An 18,178-nucleotide genomic window follows, 5' to 3' on the forward strand; every position below is an offset into this window, starting at 1 on the left:
CATCCAAAAAGGAGGAGCTGTTAAAAAAACTAGACATAGTGATTGCAACAAGATACTGTAGATAGGACAGCACTACCACTTGGTGGAGGTGCCAAAATTCAATGAAGGATGGAGCCCTGGTGTAAGAAAATAAGTATTCCCAAGATATTTAGCAGTATTGAAAGGATAGATCAGCATAGTCTAGTACAGCACTAGGCCAAAGGAGAAGACAGAATATCAATTCTCCCATGGAACTTGACTGTGGTGCTGTTGACTACATTGAGGCATTGGGCCCTTCAATCCAGCCACTCAGATGATTGCACTGGGGAGGTGAAGAATAAGGAGTTGCCATCCAGTGATACCTGATGCTTAACTGGGTAAAGCATAGCGTAAGATATTCCCCTGTCTCCTAGGCGTTTCTTCACCTCTAGGAACATTGCTCTTTGACATTGCATTCCTGAGGAGAAGTCTGGGAATATGGTGTTTTTGTTGCCATTGAAGGAGAGATCCCACCTTATCGTGGAAATTAAGGAAGCTCATGAATAGAGGTCTAGGGCTACCCTGTTTTTAGCTTGGGTAGTGTGTTCATGATGGTTCTGCAAATCTTGTTTTAGTAAAGATAAAATAATTCTGACCCCTTTAATCTGCATCATCAAGGCAGTTTTACAGTCACAGAAAGCCTTCATTATTTGTGTCAGAGAGAATTCAGGCTTTGTAGAAACTGTGTCTGTGTTAAAAGCAGCAGGAGAAAGGCTGTTTATCTGTTCCTTGTAGTCGAGGCAGTCAGTGAGTGCTTCAGCATGCAAAGGAGGACAAGAACCCATAGAGGCACTGGACTGCAATGCTGCAGAGGAGGCATGTAAGGCTGGGCAGTCAGCACCATCTTGGGAGCACTGGACAATGGTGACAGCAGCAGGACTCTAGAGTGAGGCCCAGCCCTGATTGTCTCTGTGTAAGAGAAGAGTGACCTGCTGTAAAGGAGACCTGCAGGATGACAGGTGGGTGCTGGGAGCTGTAGAACTAAGCTGCTGCTATGTCCACTGTCAGGCCTAGTTATCAAAACTTGAGTTCCACATCCTTTTCTTGTAAATGGCCCTATTCAAATATTATGTAACCGGGGCTTGTTTACTCAATGAGATGATGATAACAACATTTTTGGTATAGCTTACTCTGATTTTTAAAAAAAAATTTCCATGAGAGGATAAGAAGACTAACCCTAGTGAGCAGAAGGGACAGCTTTTTCACAGCTCATCTCATTACAGCTCAGTGAACCTGTCTTGAGGATAACTTTTAAAAGGAAGCATGTGTATATACTGTAAAGTACAAAATTCCTGCTTACCATAAAGCCCAGCTTTTTGAAAATTGGTGACAGTATTGCTGAAATACAAATTTATTTAACAGACTAAATAAGTTAGCATATTCTCTCTCTCTAGCAGTTCAAATCATTCTTCAGCTCCCAGAAGTCATGTCATACTTATGAACTATCCCATCATACTCCAGTAATTTAACACAGATTGTGCTTAGGAGTGCTCACTGATCATTGCATATGTGTGATATTTCACCTTTACACTTAGTGACTGAAAGTCAACAGATGGCATCTGGCTTTTTTCTCTGTCATATGCAAGATTTTGACACCTAGATCATTAGAAAATAGCGATCAAGAGATAGTTGTGCAACTACATAGCTGTAAATGTTATGTTAGGGTTCCTAGATAATAATAAAAAAAATGGGTTTGGATATTGGGATTTACGTTTTAAAACTGACAGGTTTCCTTTAACACAGTTTCATTGTATTCATACTCCTTGAAATGCTCTCCTTACTAGGGATGGGCGAACGGTTCAGCCCGAGCATAAGTTTGGGCCGAACTTTGGTTGTTCGGATGTTCTGCGAACGCTGAACAATATGCAGTGTTCTGGGAAAATTCGAAAGCTGCCGGAACACCGTTAAAGTCTATGGGACACTAACATGAAAAATCAAAAGTGCTCATTTTAAAAGCTTATATGCAACTTGTCATAAAAATTGTTTGGAGACCTGGGTCCTGCCCCAGGGGACATGTATCAATGCAAATTTTTTTTTTAAATGGATGTTTTTTTTGGGAGCAGTGATTTTTTTTAATGCTTAAAGTGAAACAATAAAAATGAAATATTCCTTTAACTATCATGCCTGGGGGTGTCTATAGTATGCCTGTAAAATTATGCATTTTTTCCCTGTTTAGAACAGTACCGCAGCAAAATTACATTTCTAGACAAAAAATGGTCATGTAAAACTGATTGCGGCTGTAATGAATTGTCAGGTCACGGCAATATAGATAAAACTCATTGAAAAAAAGGGCATGGGTTCCCCCCCAGTCCATTACCAGGCCCTTTGGGTCTGGTATGAATATTAAGAGGAACCCCGAACCAAAAATTAAAAAAAAATGTGTGGGGGTCCCTCCAAAATCCATACCATGCCCTTCAGGTCTGGAATGGAAATTAAGGGGAACCCTGTGCAATTTAAAAAAAAAAAATGGTGTAGGGGTCTGGTATGGATTTTAAGGGGAACCCTGCACCAAAATGAAAAAAAAATGGCATGGGGTCCCCCCAAAATCCATACCGGACCCTTATCCAAGCACACAACCTGGCAGGCTGCAGGAAAAGAGCGGGGACGAGAGAGCGGCCCCCCTCCTGCTCCATCAACATGGGGACAAGGTGCTTTGGGGGCTCCTCCAAAGCACTCTCCCCATGTTGAGGGCATGTGGCCTGGTATGGTTCAGGAGGGGGGTGCTCTCTCATCCCCCCTCCTTTCCTGTGGCCTGCCAGGTTGTGTGCTCGGATAAGGGTCTGGTATGGATTTTGGGGGGCCCCTACGCCATTTAAAAAAAAATTTGGTGCAGCGTTCCCCTTAATTTCCATATCAGACCTGAAGGGCATGGTATAGATTTTAGGGGGACCCCACGCAATTTTTAAAAAAAAATTTGGTTCGTGTCCCCCTTAATATTCATGCCAGACCCAAAGGGCCTGGTAATGGACTGGGGGGGAACCCATGCACTTTTTTCAATGAGTTTTATCTATATTGCCGAGACCCGACAATTTATTTCAGTTTTAAATGACAATTTTTCCTTTAGAAATCTCATTTTGCTGTGGTACTGTTCTAAACACGCATACTATAGACAACCCCCGGCATGATATTTAAAGGGATATTTCATTTTTATTGTTTCACTTTAAGCATTAAAAAAATCACTGCTCCCGAAAAAAATACAATTTTTAAAACATTTTTTTGCATTTATACATGTCCCCTGGGGCAGGACCCGGGTCCCCAAACACTTTTTATGACAATAACCTGCCTATAAGCCTTTAAAATGAGCACTTTTGATTTTTCATATTCATGTCCCATAGACTTTAACGGTGTTTGTGTGTTCTTCCGAATTTTTTGCCTGTTCGGTATGTTCTGGTGTGAACCGAACCGGGGGTGTTCCGCTCATCCCTACTCCTTGCCTGGTCTGTCAGTTTAGGTGGACGGCCAGGTCTTGGTAGATTTGCAGTTGTGCCATACTTTTTATGTTTTCGAATGATGGATTGAACAGTGCTCCATGAAATGTTCACAGCTTGGGATATTTTATAACCTAACCCTGCTTTAAACTTCTACACAAGTTTATCCCTGACCTGATCGGGGGTGTTCCTTGGCCTTCATGATGCTGTTTTTTCACTAAGGTTCTCTAACAAACCTCTGAGGGCTTCACAAGAGCTGTGTTTATACTGAGAATAAATTACACACAGGTTGACTCTACTAATTAGGTGACTTCTGAAGGAATTTGGTTCCACTAGATTTTAGTTAGGGGTATCAGAGTAAAGGGGGCTGAATACAAATGTACGCCACACTTTTCAGATATTTATTTATAAAAAAATATGAAACCCATTTATCATTTTCCTTCCACTTCACAATTATGTGCCAGTTTGTACTGGTCTATCACATAAAATTGCAATAAAATACATTTACGGTTTTGGTCATAACATCAAGGGTTATGAATACTTTTTCAAGGCACTGTATAGACTCCAGCATGTTATTTTTTTTAAAAAACATTTATCATTTATTACTATCATGTATTTATCTTTCTCCTATTATGAACCTGTATATACAGCATAGGGGTGTCAAAGTTGACAAGTAGGGATGAGCCGAACACTCCCCGATTCGGTTCGCACCAGAACCTGCAAAGGGACCGAAAATTTGCACGAACGTTAGAACCCCATTGACGTCTATGGGACTCGAACTTTCGAAATCAAAAGTGCTCATTTTAAAGGCTAATTTGCATAGTATTGTCAAAAAAGGGTTTGGGGACCCGGGTCCTGCCCCAGAGGACATGTATCAATGCAAAAAAAAGTTTTAAAAATGGACATTTTTTCGGGAGCAGCGAATTTAATGATGCTTAAAGTAAAAAAAAAAAAAGGTGAAATATTCCTTTAAATATCGTAACTGGGGGGTGTCTATAGTATGCCTGTAAAGTGGCATGTGTTTCCCGTGCTTAGAACAGTCCCTGCACAAAATGTAATTTTTAAAGGAAATAAAGTCATTTAAAACTGCTTGCGTCTTTAACCACTTGCCGACCAGGCCATAGTCGAAAGACGGCTGCAGCGCGGTCGGCTAGTTCTGGGTGGACGTCCGTGGGACGTCCTCCCAGAATACTGCTCTCGCGCGCCCCCTGGGGCGCGCACCCGAGAACTTCCGTGACCGACGGGTCCAGAGGACCCGGCGCATCACGGATCACGGTAAACGGCCGCTGATCGCGGCCGTTTACCATGTGATCGCTCCGTCAAATGACGGAGCGATCACATGTCAACAGACCGGCGTCATGTCATGACGCCGGTTCCTCCCTCCCCTCTCTGTACCGATCGGTACAGTGCGAGGGGAGAGGGGGAGGGATCGGATGGCAGCACCGCTGTGTGCTGCATGTGTAGTGCCCACAGCGGTGCTCAGTGACAATTGCAGTCACATCCATCCATCCCTCCATGCTCAGCCATCCCTGCAATACTCTGCATAATACCCCGCAATACTCTGCGTAATACCCCGCAATACTCTGCGTAATACCCCGCAATACTCTGCATAAATACCCCGCACTACTCTGCATAATACCCCGCACTACTCTGCGTAATACCCCGCACTACTCTGCGTAATACCCCGCAATACTCTGCGTAATACCCCGCAATACTCTGCATAAATACCCCGCAATACTCTGCATAAATACCCCGCAATACTCTGCATAAATACCCCGCAATACTCTGCATAATACCCCGCAATACTCTGCATTATACCCCGCAATACTCTGCATTATACCCCGCAATACTCTGCATAAATACCCCGAAATACTCTGCATAATACCCCGCAATACTCTGCATAATACCCCGCAATACTCTGCATTATACCCCGCAATACTCTGCATAATACCCCGCAATACTCTGCATAATACCCCGCAATACTCTGCATAATACCCCGCAATACTCTGCATAATACCCCGCAATACTCTGCATTATACCCCGCAATACTCTGCATAATACCCCGCAATACTCTGCATAATACCCCGCAATACTCTGCATAATACCCCGCAATACTCTGCATTATACCCCGCAATACTCTGCATAATACCCCGCAATACTCTGCATAATACCCCGCAATACTCTGCATTATACCCCGCAATACTCTGCATTATACCCCGCAATACTCTGCATAAATACCCCGCAATACGCTGCATAATACCCCGCAATACTCTGCATAATACCCTGCAATACTCTGCATAATACCCCGCAATACTCTGCATAATACCCCACAATACTCTGCATTATACCCCGCAATACTCTGCATAATACCCCGCAATACTCTGCATAATACCCCGCAATACTCTGCATAATACCTCGCAATACTCTGCATAATACCCCGCAATACTCTGCAAAATACCCCGCAATACTCTGCATAATACCCCGCAATACTCTGCATTATACCCCGCAATACTCTGCATTATACCCCGCAATACTCTGCATTATACCCCGCAATACTCTGCATAAATACCCCGCAATACTCTGCATAATACCCCGCAATACTCTGCATAATACCCCGCAATACTCTGCATAATACCCCACAATACTCTGCAATATACCCCACAATACTCTGCAATATGCCCAGCAATACTCTGCAATATGCCCAGCAATACTCTGCAATATACCCAGCAATATACCCTGCACTACTCCGCAATACTCTGCAATACCCCGCAATTTTTAACCAGTTCCCGCCCACAGTCATATGACGTCCTTGACTTTGAGCGGGGATATCTGAATGATGGGTGCAGCTACAGGCATCATTCAGATATCAGCTTTTTCAGCCGGCGATTCCCTACACCATAAGAATGATCATAGTGGCTGTTACACTGCTTGATCGTTCTTACGGGAGGCGAGAGGGGACGCCCCCCCCTTCCCGCCACCCTCCGGTGCTTCTACCGACTCACCGCTACGATCGAAGCCAAGATCGTTTTTTTTTTTATTTCAGGCTTCCCAGCCTAGAAGTGAGATGTGGGGTCTTATTGACCCCATATGTCACTATAAAGAGGACCTGTTATGCCATATTCCTATTACAAGGATGTTTACATTCCTTGTAATAGAAATAAAAGTGATCAAAATTTTTTTTGGGGGGGAAAAGTGTCAAACTAAAATAAATAAAGTAAAATAAACAATAAAAAAAAAAAAAAATGTTTAAAGCGCCCACATTCGTGTGCTCGCATGCAGAAGCGAACACATACGTAAGTCCCGCCCACATATGAAAATGGTGTTCAAACCACACATGTGAGGTATCACTGCGAACGTTGGAGCGAGAGCAATAATTTTGGCCCTAGACCTCCTCTGTAACTCAAAACATGTAACCAGTAAAAAATTTTAAAGCGTCACCTATGGAGATTTTTAAGTAGCGACGTTTGGCACCATTCCACAAGAGTGTGCAATTTTGAAGGGTGACATGTTAGGTAACTATTTACTCGGCGTAACTTCATCTTTCACATTATGCAAAAACATTGGGCTAACTTTACTGTTTTATTTTTTTTTAAAGCACAAAACAGTTTTTTTTCCAAAAAAAAAGCGTTCGAAAAATTGCTGCGCAAATACCGTGCGAGATAAAAAGTTGCAACAACCGCCATTGTATTCTCTAGGGTCTTTGCTAAAAAAATATATATATATAATGTTTTGGGGTTCTATGTAATTTTCTAGCAAATAAATTATTATTTTTACATGTAGGAGAGAAATATAAGAATTGGCCTGGGTGCTCCAGAACGCCTGGAGGTGCTCCGTGCATGTTGGGCCTCTGTATGTGGCCACGCTGTGTAAAAGTCTCACACATGTGGTATCACCATACTCGGGAGTAATAGCAGAATGTGTTTTGGGGTGTAATTTGTGGTATGCATATGCTGTGTGTGAGAAATAACCTTCTAATATGACAATTTTGTGAAAAAAAAAAAAGAAAAAAAAAAATCTTGATTTTGCAAAGAATTGTGGGAAAAGATGACAATTTCAAAAAAACTCACCATGCATCTTTCTAAATACCTTGGAATGTCTTCTTTCCAAATAGGGGTCATTTGGGGGGTATTTGTACTTTTCTGGCATGTTAGGGTCTCAAGAAATTAGATAGGCCGTCAGTACTTCAGGTGTGATCAATTTTCAGATATTGGCACCATAGCATTTGGACTCTCTAACATTCACAAAGACCAAATAATATACACCAAGTTGTACTTATTTTTACCAAAGATATGTAGCAGTATAAATTTTGGCCAAAATTTACAAAGAAAAATTACTAATTTGCTAAATTTTATAACAGAAACAAAGAAAAATTCATTTTTTTACCAAATTTTCAGTCTTTTTTCTTTTATAGCGCAAAAAATAAAAAACCCAACGGTGATTAAATACCACCAAAAGAAAGCTCTATTTGTGTGAAAAAAAGGACAAAAAATTCATATGGGTACAGTGTTGTATGACTGAGTAATTGTCATTCAAAGTGTGAGAGCACCGAAAGCTGAAAATTGGTCTGGTTAGGAAGGGGGTTTAAGTGCCCAGTGGTCAAGTGGTTAATGTAATGTCGGGTCCTGGCAATATGGATGAAAATCAGTGGGACAAACAGCAAGGGTACCCCCAAGTCCATTACCAGGCCCTTTAGGTGTTGTATTGATAATAAGGGGAACCCCGCACCCAAATTAAAAAAGGAAAGGTGTGGGGCCCCCAGGCCCTATATACTCTGAACAGCAGTATACAGGCGGTGCAAACAAGACAGGGACTGTAGGTTTGTTGTTAAGTAGAATCTGTTTGTAATTTTGAACTGGTACATTTTTAACGTGTTTAGCTCCAGCCAAAAAATCTATTTTAAGCTTTTTGGAAAACCTGGGGAAGGGTTATCACCTCTGTGACATTTGTTTTGCTGTCTGTGCTCCTCTTCGGAAGATTTCACCTCACTTTTTGTCCCAATGACAAATGTTTTTGAAAATTTTTTGTGAAACAAGGATTGGTGATAAAGCATCAGTGGAAAGGAGAAAAGTTTTTCCCATATTAACTCTTACAGGAGAGAATTTCCATTCCTAGGGGTAGATTTCATCTCACTTCCTGTTGTCTCCTTCCGTTTGCAAGTAGGAGTCGTTTGTAAGTTGGATGTTTGAAGGTAGGGGCCTGCCCTATATACTCAGCAGAAATTTGGGCCTTAGGTGTTGTTGTGGCCACAACACTGTAAGCCCTCACAGGGCCCTGCTGTGAAATATTAGATCAAGAATTGTAATTACATGCCCCTGTTGAACAGGGGCAGAAAAATTGGGCCTTTGGTGGTGGTGGTGGTGCTGGTGCTACAACACTGTGAGTCCTCACAGATACTCTTGGTGGGCGCAGAAATAGGCCCTGCTGTGAAATATTAGATCAAGAATTCAAATTACATGTCCCTGTTGAACAGGGGCTGAAAAATTGGGCCTTAGGCACTGTTACTGGTGCTACAACACTGGAACCCCTCACAGATACTCTAGTTGGAGCGCAGGAACTAGCCCTGCTGCAAAGAATTGCATCAAAAATTGTAATTACACGCCCCTGTTAAACAGGGGCTGAAAAATTGGGCCTTAGGCACTGGTGCTGGTGCCACAACACTGCAACCCCTCACAGATACTCTAGTTGGAGCGCAGGAACTAGCCCTGCTGCAAAGAATTGCATCAAAAATTGTAATTACACGCCCCTGTTAAACAGGGGCTGAAAAATTGGGCCTTAGGCACTGGTGCTGGTGCCACAACACTGCAACCCCTCACAGATACTCTAGTTGGAGCGCAGGAACTAGCCCTGCTGCAAAGAATTGCATCAAAAATTGTAATTACACGCCCCTGTTAAACAGGGACTGAAAAATTGGGCCTTAGGCACTGGTGCTGGTGCCACAACACTGCAACCCCTCACAGATACTCTAGTTGGAGCACAGGAACTAGCCCTGCTGCAAAGAATTGTATGAAAAATTTAATTACATGCCCCTGTTAAACAGGGGCTGAAACATTGGGCCTTAGGCACTGGTGGCGGGACTGGCGGTGCCCAGAACCAAAAATGTTCTTACAAGCTATCATCATGATCATTGAGGAGGAAGAGGATAATTACTCAGTATAACAGGATAGTCACTCAGCATCAGCATAGGCAGTCTTTGAAGGGATCTGACATTTCAAAAAAATGTATTCGGTTACATCAGCATCAGGTGCTTGGTAGCTGGTGGTGATCCAAGACTGATTCATTTTTATGAAGGTCAGTCAATCGACCGAGTCCGTGGACAGACGCACCCTGTGATCAGTTACAAAGCCTCCAGCAGCACTGAATGTGCATTACGAAAGAACGCTGGATGTAGGACAGGACAGTAGCTCAATTTCATACTGTGAAAGCTCTGGCTAGTGATCCATCCTCAAGTCCCAGTAACCCAGAGGATTTTCGGTGGGAAAGATGTCCAAGTCAAATCTTGCCCCTAGGTATTCCTGCACCATGTAAAACAGACGCTGGCGATGGTTGCTGGAACCAATCATACCTTGGGGCTGCGGGCTAAAAAATTGTCTGAACGCATCGGTCATATGTCCACCTTCTCCACCGCTCCTTCTTTGACTGACCGAAGCCTCAGCAACACGTTGTCCAGAAACAGGAGTTTGTAACCTCCCAGTCTCTGGGAATGCGTTGCACAGACCTTTCTGCAAGGCCTTCCAAAGATGTTTCATCCTCTGCTCCCTCTGCGATGGCAAGATAAGGTCCACAACCTTACCCTTGTAATGTGGATCAAGGAGGGCAGCGAGCCAGTAACGATCCCCCTCCTTGATACCACGAATACGAGGATCCTTCCGCAGGCTTTGCAGGATCAGGGAGGCCATGCAGCGTAGGTTTGCTGAGGCATTCGGTCCGGAGTCCTCTGGGTCACTAAGGACGACATGATCCGCAGCCACCTCCTCCCAGCCATGTACAAGTCCATGTGTTTCTTGGGACTGTAAATGATCCCTTATAGACTGCTGCTGATGCTGAGTGCCAGGCTCCACTTCCATAATGACACAATCCTCCTCCTCGTCCTCTTCCTGTGTGATCGTCAGGCAAGCAGGAACATTGTCTAGATAAAGGGGGCCTTGAAAGCTAAGGAAGCCCTCATCTTCCTGCCTCTGTTCTACTTCAAGTGCCCTGTCCATTATTCCACGCAGCGTGTGCCCCCACAGGTGGACAAGGGGGACAGTGTCACTGATGCATGCACTGTCACTGCTCACCATCCTCGTGGCCTCCTCAAATGGTGACAGGACAGTGCATGCATCCCTGATCATGGCCCACTGGTGTGGGGAAATAAAACAAGCTTTTCTGACCCTGTCCTGGTGCCATAGTCGCACAGGTACTCATTGATGGCCCTCTGATGCATGTGCAGCCGCTGCAGCATGGCCAACGTTGAGTTCCACCTGGTGGGCATGTCACAGATTAGGCGGTTCTTGGGCAGGTTAAATTCCTTTTGGAGGTCTGGCAGCCGAGCAATGGCATTATATGACTGGCGGAAATGCACACAGACTTTCCTGGCCTGCCTCAGGATATCCTGTAAGCCTGGGTACCTGCCCAAGAACTGCTGCACCACCAAGTTAAGGATGTGAGCCAAACAGGGCACATGGGTCATTTGTCCCTGTTGGAGGGCGGAGAGGAAGTTGTTGCCATTGTCGCAAACCACCATTCCTGCCTTAAGTTGGCGTGGCGTCAACCACCTCTGAACCTGCCCCTGCAGAGCTGACAGAACCTCTGCCCCAGTGTGGCTCCTGTCCCCCAAGTACACCAGCTCAAGCACCGCATGGCATCTTTTGGCCTGCATACTTGAGTAGCCCCTTGAACGCCTATGGAGCACCGCTGGTTCCGAGGACAAAGCACAGGAAGAGGCCATGGAGGAAGAAGAAGAGGAGGGGGTGGAGGAGAGAGGTGTGTCAGAATCATTAGTAGTGGCATTTTGGAGGCGTGGTGGCGGAACAACCTCCAACACTACTGCACCTTGTCCTGCATCCTTCACAGCTGCCAGCAGAGTCACCCAATGCACCATGAAACTTAGGTAACGTCCCTGTCCATGTCTGCTGGACCATGAGTCAGAAGCTGCTTCTCTGCTCCGACATATGTTTCGCTGTATTAGCATCTTCAGGGAGTGATGTCACACCACTCCTAGCTTGCTTAAAAGTGAATGGGAAGGGTGCTATTGGTGGGACTCCTCCAAAATGGAGGAGAAGACAAAAATGTAATGCAAAATCTCCCTCTAGGGGATGCCGACCTACACACACACTGTTCCCCACATGCAGCATAACCCAACCTGATATCCACATGTAAAAACTTGAAAGACACATTAAAAACATTGCAAATTGATAAAATATCATAGCTAAATCACATAAAGAAAATGCGTTTTTGGAGAAACATCCCAGTTCCAATCTGGCAGTTGTTCCGCAGACCCATGTTCACATGGAGTTGCGGAACAAGTCTGCTTTCAATCCCAAAAAAGCTTCCCATAGGTTCATGGAGGTTTTCAAACATTTAGTACAGGAAGATATTAAGGACATTTCTTTCAATAAAAAAAGAAAAGTCAAACAAACCAGAGAAGCCATTTTTAAACTACGACAAAATAGAGGGTTGGTTAACCTGAAGAAAGAGGACTATATTATGGAAATACAACGATTAGTGCAGGATCCAGCCACCTACAAAAGACTCCCGGGTAATACCACTTTGAAAATTAAAATCACCCTGGCCAAATTGATTGATAAAGGTTTGATATTGGATATACTTAACAAAAAAAAAAGCCAAATACCTATTACCTAAAGTCCCTAAAATTCTGGTTATTTATTATATTCCGAAGATGCATAAGAATGGACAAACTCCTCCAGGAAGACCCATTGTTAGTGGGATAGATTCCCTATTCTCGAGGCTAGGTAATATATTGATATTTTTTTGCAACCTATAGCCATGAAGGGTAAAGCATACCTCAAGGATAGCAGGGATCTTATCAACATGACTAAGACAACTGTGGTGGGAGACCATACGTTGCTGGTAACAGTGGATGTTGAGTCCCTATATACCAACATTGTCCAACAGGATGCTCTTGATGCTGCCCTATTTTAACGTTACAAAAATACTCCCACCTTAAAAAGCCCCAAGTCAAATTTCTTGCGGAGGCTCTCAACATGGCATATTTTAGGAGATTTCTACAACCAAAATGAGGGGGTGGCTATGGGGGCTAGGTATTCTCCAAGCATTGCAAATATATTTCTAAACAAGTGGGAGGAGGAATGCATCTTTAGCATACATTCGGGCCGATCTTTCGTTGTTCAGAAGTTTGGCGAACAGCTGAACAAACGGGTCATTCAACCGTTTGTTCGGCCCCCGAACCGACCACAATGCATTGTGGCATTGAACAGTGCATTGCAAGCCCCGATTGGCTGAAGCAGTGAAAGCTTCAGCCAATCAGGGCATAGAGGACTGTCAGAGTTATGATTGGACACTGTCATCATGACTTTATCCAATCATGGCTCATTCCCACCCCACAGTATAAAAGTATTCTTTCAATGGCAGCCATTTTCAGTGTGATTTTGGTGTGGAGAGAGATAGAACAGGGCTCTGTTCAGTGCTATTAGTTAGTGTGCTATACTGTGCTATTTTGCTTCAATTGTCAGTGTAGAATATTAGTTTAGTGTCTAGGGATAGTGTGAGTGTAGTGAGGTGGACCATCATTCAGCTTTTCATAGTGTGCAGCTAGAGTAGGGACAGCTCAGATAGTTTCAGTGTAGTGTAGTGAGACCGTGTCAGTAATGTTGACATTAGTATATAGCTAGAGTAGGGATAGTTCAGATAGCTTTAGTGTAGTGACAGTTGAACACCGTCTATTTGATTGCATTACTGCCAGTTTAACGCCACATTGTATTGCGTGCGTTACTGCCAGTTTAATGCAATATAGTTTTGCATGCATTACTGGCAGTTTAACGGCATAAAGTTTTGAGCACATTACTGTCAGTTTAACGCCATATAGTTTTGCATGCGTTACTGCCTGTTTAATTCCATATAGTTTTGCGTGCCTTACTGCCAGTTTAACGCCATATCGTTTTGCGTGCATTACTGCCAGTTTAATGTCATATCGTTTTGCGTGCATTACTGCCTGTTTAACGCCATATAGTTTTGCATGCGTTACTGCCAGTTTAACAAAGAAAATAATGGATACTTGTGCGCACACGCAGAAGGATTTTTAAAAAAGTAAATATTGCTAAAGGATAAATTTAACACAGGCTAATAAATATTAAATAAATAAATAGTAGCTGCCACAAAATAAAAGTGTTCACACACCAATTAGCAGGATGATTAAATAATGAATTGCGGTGCTAAACTAAGTGCTACATATGTGCAACTCTCACCATACCAAGAAGATCCAAATATCGAAGCTCCAGGTATAAATACAGTCTACCCAATTGATCTTCCACCAATATTGTGCAAACAAAGGTCACAAAAAAAACAATATTGCATCAATCAATGAATCAAATAACTGCCATGAAATCCCTCTAATAAGGACCGTAAGAGAAGTAATTACCAATCAAAAGATTCCAGTTGTTTCCAAACAATAAAGGTTCCTCAAAGTAGATAAAAAACTGGGGAAAAAACTAATAAAATTGTCAATAATAAAAACTCCAAAAAATATTTTTCCAATATAAAATGTGACGGGGATCAAACCCTGTTAAAGTGCCAAAATATCCTCACACAAATAATCAAACATATAGGAATATTGCAAAAAAAGGGGGATAATTAAATAATATTTCTAACAATAATATAAAATCGTCAAAGAACAATCTGTAGTGCATATTGTGCATAAATCCAAACAGTGTGACATTAAATAATCTCCAGCTACATAATAATGAGTGCACAAAAAAAGCAATGTGTGCAGCATTCAGTTTGCAACTAATTAACCTAACAACCAGTTATATAAACAAATATAGATACACAGTAACTAAATGTGACAAAGTAAATCCCTCCAAGTGTAGCAAGTATTTGTGAAAGAATATGAATTAACATGACAAAAATTATTAAATAGTAATTAACATAAAAAGTCCATACAGAGTCCCATGCACAGTTAAACCCCCAATCGTGACAATTTAAAAAAGATGTGTCCAAGATAGGTTCCTCCAGGTGCAACCGATAATGAAACAGTGTGATGGTTCCCCTAGCCTCTCACCTCACGGCTGAATACCAACAGCCAAGCCAGCATAGGATGACCCAGGCAGCTCCCGATCTCCCAGATGACGGATCCCCCCCGGGGGGTCACCCGACCTCCGCGTCCAGAGACCTCAGGCAAATTCCGCTCCAAGAACAAAGAAAAGGAAGGGCTCCATAGTGTAATCAATTAAAATAACTTTATTTAAGCCTCTAAATCACTTACATAAGGCTCCAAAAACAGCGATACAGGATAGTAACTGCTCACCAATCCCGGCCGTGATCGGGAGCCGAGCAGCCAAGCGACTCGCCTCTCTCCTCCCTGACGCGTTGCGTGACTGTCACGTCACTTTCTCAAAGGGTACCAGTTTAACGCCATATAATTCTGTGTGCCTTACTACAAATTTAACGCCATATAGTTTTGTGCGTTACTGCCAGTTTAACACCATATTGTTTTGTTTGCATTACTGCCAGTTTAACACCATATCGCATTGCGTGCGTTACTGCCAGTTTAACGCCATATAGTTTTGCATCCATTACTGCCAGTTTAACGCCATTTACTTCTGTGTGCATTACTGCCAGTTTAACGCCATATAGTTCTGTGCATTACTGTACGTTTGGTGCATTATATTGCAGTAAATTATATTGTATCCGTGGAGTGTGTCTGTGTAGTGTGAGTACTCAAATTAAAGGGCACCTCTTTACATTGATTAAAGTGCATCTACATACAAATTTCAACTTCTCCTTTACATTTGCTTATAAGCACCACCTCCTCCCTCCCAATAATGTCTGGGAGAACAACAAGGAGAGGCAGACATTCCCTTGGCACTGTAAGGGGGCCAGAAACCAATATGTCCACAGGCAAAGATGGAAGTGTTGGTCAGTCCTCAGGCAGGGCATCATTTCCTCTGTTTAGTGAGTTTTCCCATGCTATCCAGTCACAGCATGCAGAGGAGGTGATGGACTGGATTACTAAACCTTCCTCATCCTCCTCATCCTCTGTCACACAAGCAGAGACAAGTGTGCAGTCCCTTGCAGTTGCCAGAGTGGATAAACCTGCCTCCTTGTCCACATCTATTCCTGCCATAGCCCTAACATCAGCCAATGAGGAGTCAGCTGAGTTATTTGACCATAGCGTCAGCCACTTGCTCCATGATGATGCCCAGCCATTATTGGATTTAGATGCTGGTTCTGAGGTTGAGGATGACAGGAACATGAGCCTAGAGAGAGGGAGGAACACTGGTAGACAAATTGGCATTCATTTTCCCCAAGCCGCACCGTTGCCAAGTTGTCTCCAGTGGTAATGATGAAGATGGAGGAGATGGAGATGATGATGATTAGGTCACTGTTGCAATTTGGGTGCCAGATAGAGCAGAGAAGGAAACTGAAGGTGAGGTGGCACAACCCCAAGGAGGTCAGCATCAAGAAAGAGTAGAGAGCAGCCACCCTATTCCATTACATTCTGCAGCTGTTATCTCCTGGCCCTCTCCCCACAGCTCAGGCCTTTTTCAGCACATCTGCAGCAGATCGCACTGTTGCTATCTGCAAACTGTGTCACAGGCACATCAAATGTAGCAAAAACACCAACCATTTGGGTACCACATGCCTAACAAGACCTTTAACGTCCAACAACTCAGCCCATTGGCAAGAGCACCTAAAAGCCACACAAAAGGGGCACAAATCTGTCCCTCCTCCTCTTTACCCTCTTCAGTCTGCCCCTGCGATAGCGAGTCATTACCTTTCAGCAGCCTCCACTGACAGGGATGATAGTATAGCACAGGGTGTCCAAGGTCCTAGCAGCTCATCTACCAGCAGTAGACTGTAGCTGGCAAATTTCTCTGCCTCATCTTCTGCAGCGGAAAAAAAAATACAGTCCCTGCCACCCACATGCTCAGCACCTGAATGCAAGCTTGTCAAAGCTGTTGGCTCTCCAACTTCTGCCTTTCAGCCTGGTGGATTCTGCCCCCTTGTGCTGTACCACAATGGCAGGTTCCCAGTCAATACTACTTTTCACGTAAGGCCATTCCATCTCTCTAACATCACGTGGAAGGGAATGTTCTGGCATCGTTGGGCAAGGCAGTCAGCCGTAAAATCCACCTTACTGCTGATTCGTGGTCCAGCAAGCATGGGCAGGGACGATATATATTTCATTTACAGCACACTGGGTAACGCTGCTTGCAACTTGAAAGGATTCAGGACAGGGCTCAGTGCTGCAGCTTGTTGCGCCCCCACGTCTCCATACAGCTGGTGGTGATGATGCCAGACCTGTGAGCTCTACCCCCCTCCTCCTCCTCCTCCTCCTCCTCCTCCGCCACCTCCATGCCCTCCTCTGCAGAATTGTCCTATGGACATCAGGTACCCCCTAAGCATTCAAAGGACATTTCCCAGAGTCAGGCTAAAAGGTGCCATGCAGTGCTTCAGCTGGTGTGTTTAGGGGACAGGAACCACACCGGAGATTCTTGCAGCTCTGCAAGGACAGGCCCAGAGGTGGTTCACACCATGCCAGCTGGAGCCAGGAATGGTGGTGTCCGATAATGGCTCAAACCTCCTGTCCGCCTTTAGACAGGGAAGGTTGACACATGTGCCATAACTGGCACATGTCCTCAATTTGGTGGTGCAGCGTTTCCTAAGTACATACCCAGGGTTTCAAGATGTACTAAAGCAGGCCAGAAGAGTCTGCAGCCATTTCAGTCGGTCATACACAGCCAGTGCTCGGTTGGCTGAAATTCAGCGGAAATTCCACCTGCCCGTAAACCGCCTGATTTGTGACATGCCCACCAGGTGGAACTCAACTTTGGGAATGCTGCAGTGGCTATACATGCAGAAGAGGGCTGTCAACAAGTACTTGTGTCAGTACAGCACGATGACAGGCTCAGGCCGCCTCAGCTTTTTTTCCCACGCCAATGGCTGATCATTAAGGATTCATGCACTGTATTGTCACCATTTGAGGAGGCCACAAGGATGGTGAGCAGTGACAGTGCATGCATCAGTGACACAATCCCTGTTGAGTTCCTGCTGGAGCAGACTCTGTGTGGCATTATGGACAGGGCACTGGAGGCAGAGCAGCAGGAGGAAGAGGAGGACTTCCTTTCCTCTCAAGGCCCACTTTATACAGACACCATCATTCCTATGTCACAGAACACACAGGAGGAAAGAGGGGAGGAGGATGATGAGGAGGATTCTGGCACTTTCATAGGCTTTGAAGAAGAGGTAGACATGCTTCAATCTGTAAGTGATGGCTTTCCAACCCCAGGACCCTTGGGAGTAGTAAGTGGCTGGGAGGAGGAAGTTCCAGATGCTGTCATCCTGAGTGACCCCAAGGAGTCTGCTTCTCAAGCCTCTGTAAATTTGAGGCGCATGAGCAACATCATGCTTCAAAGCCTGCTAAAGAACCCAAGAATATGTGGCATAAAGGAGAAGGATGATTACTGGTTGGCAACCACCATTATAAGGGGAAGGTCTCTGAACTCATCACATCCCCGCAGAGAGTGCAGAGGATAAAATCTCTTAAGGACACA

At 44.1% G+C, this 18,178-nt stretch overlaps 1 protein-coding gene across 1 annotated transcript in view; it reads left to right on the forward strand.

The window, feature by feature from the left end:
• The first annotated feature begins 626 nt into the window (after positions 1-626).
• Positions 627-18,178, forward strand: part of LOC141133978 (uncharacterized) — a 91,838-nt gene continuing 74,286 nt past the window's right edge. Inside the window, exon 1 of the mRNA XM_073623577.1 lies at positions 627-977. The gene's annotated coding sequence lies outside the window, so the exon portion shown is untranslated. The remainder of the gene's footprint in view (positions 978-18,178) is intronic.

Source organism: Aquarana catesbeiana, linkage group LG03 (genome assembly GCF_042186555.1).
Source record: "Aquarana catesbeiana isolate 2022-GZ linkage group LG03, ASM4218655v1, whole genome shotgun sequence".
Lineage (NCBI taxonomy): Eukaryota > Metazoa > Chordata > Amphibia > Anura > Ranidae > Aquarana > Aquarana catesbeiana.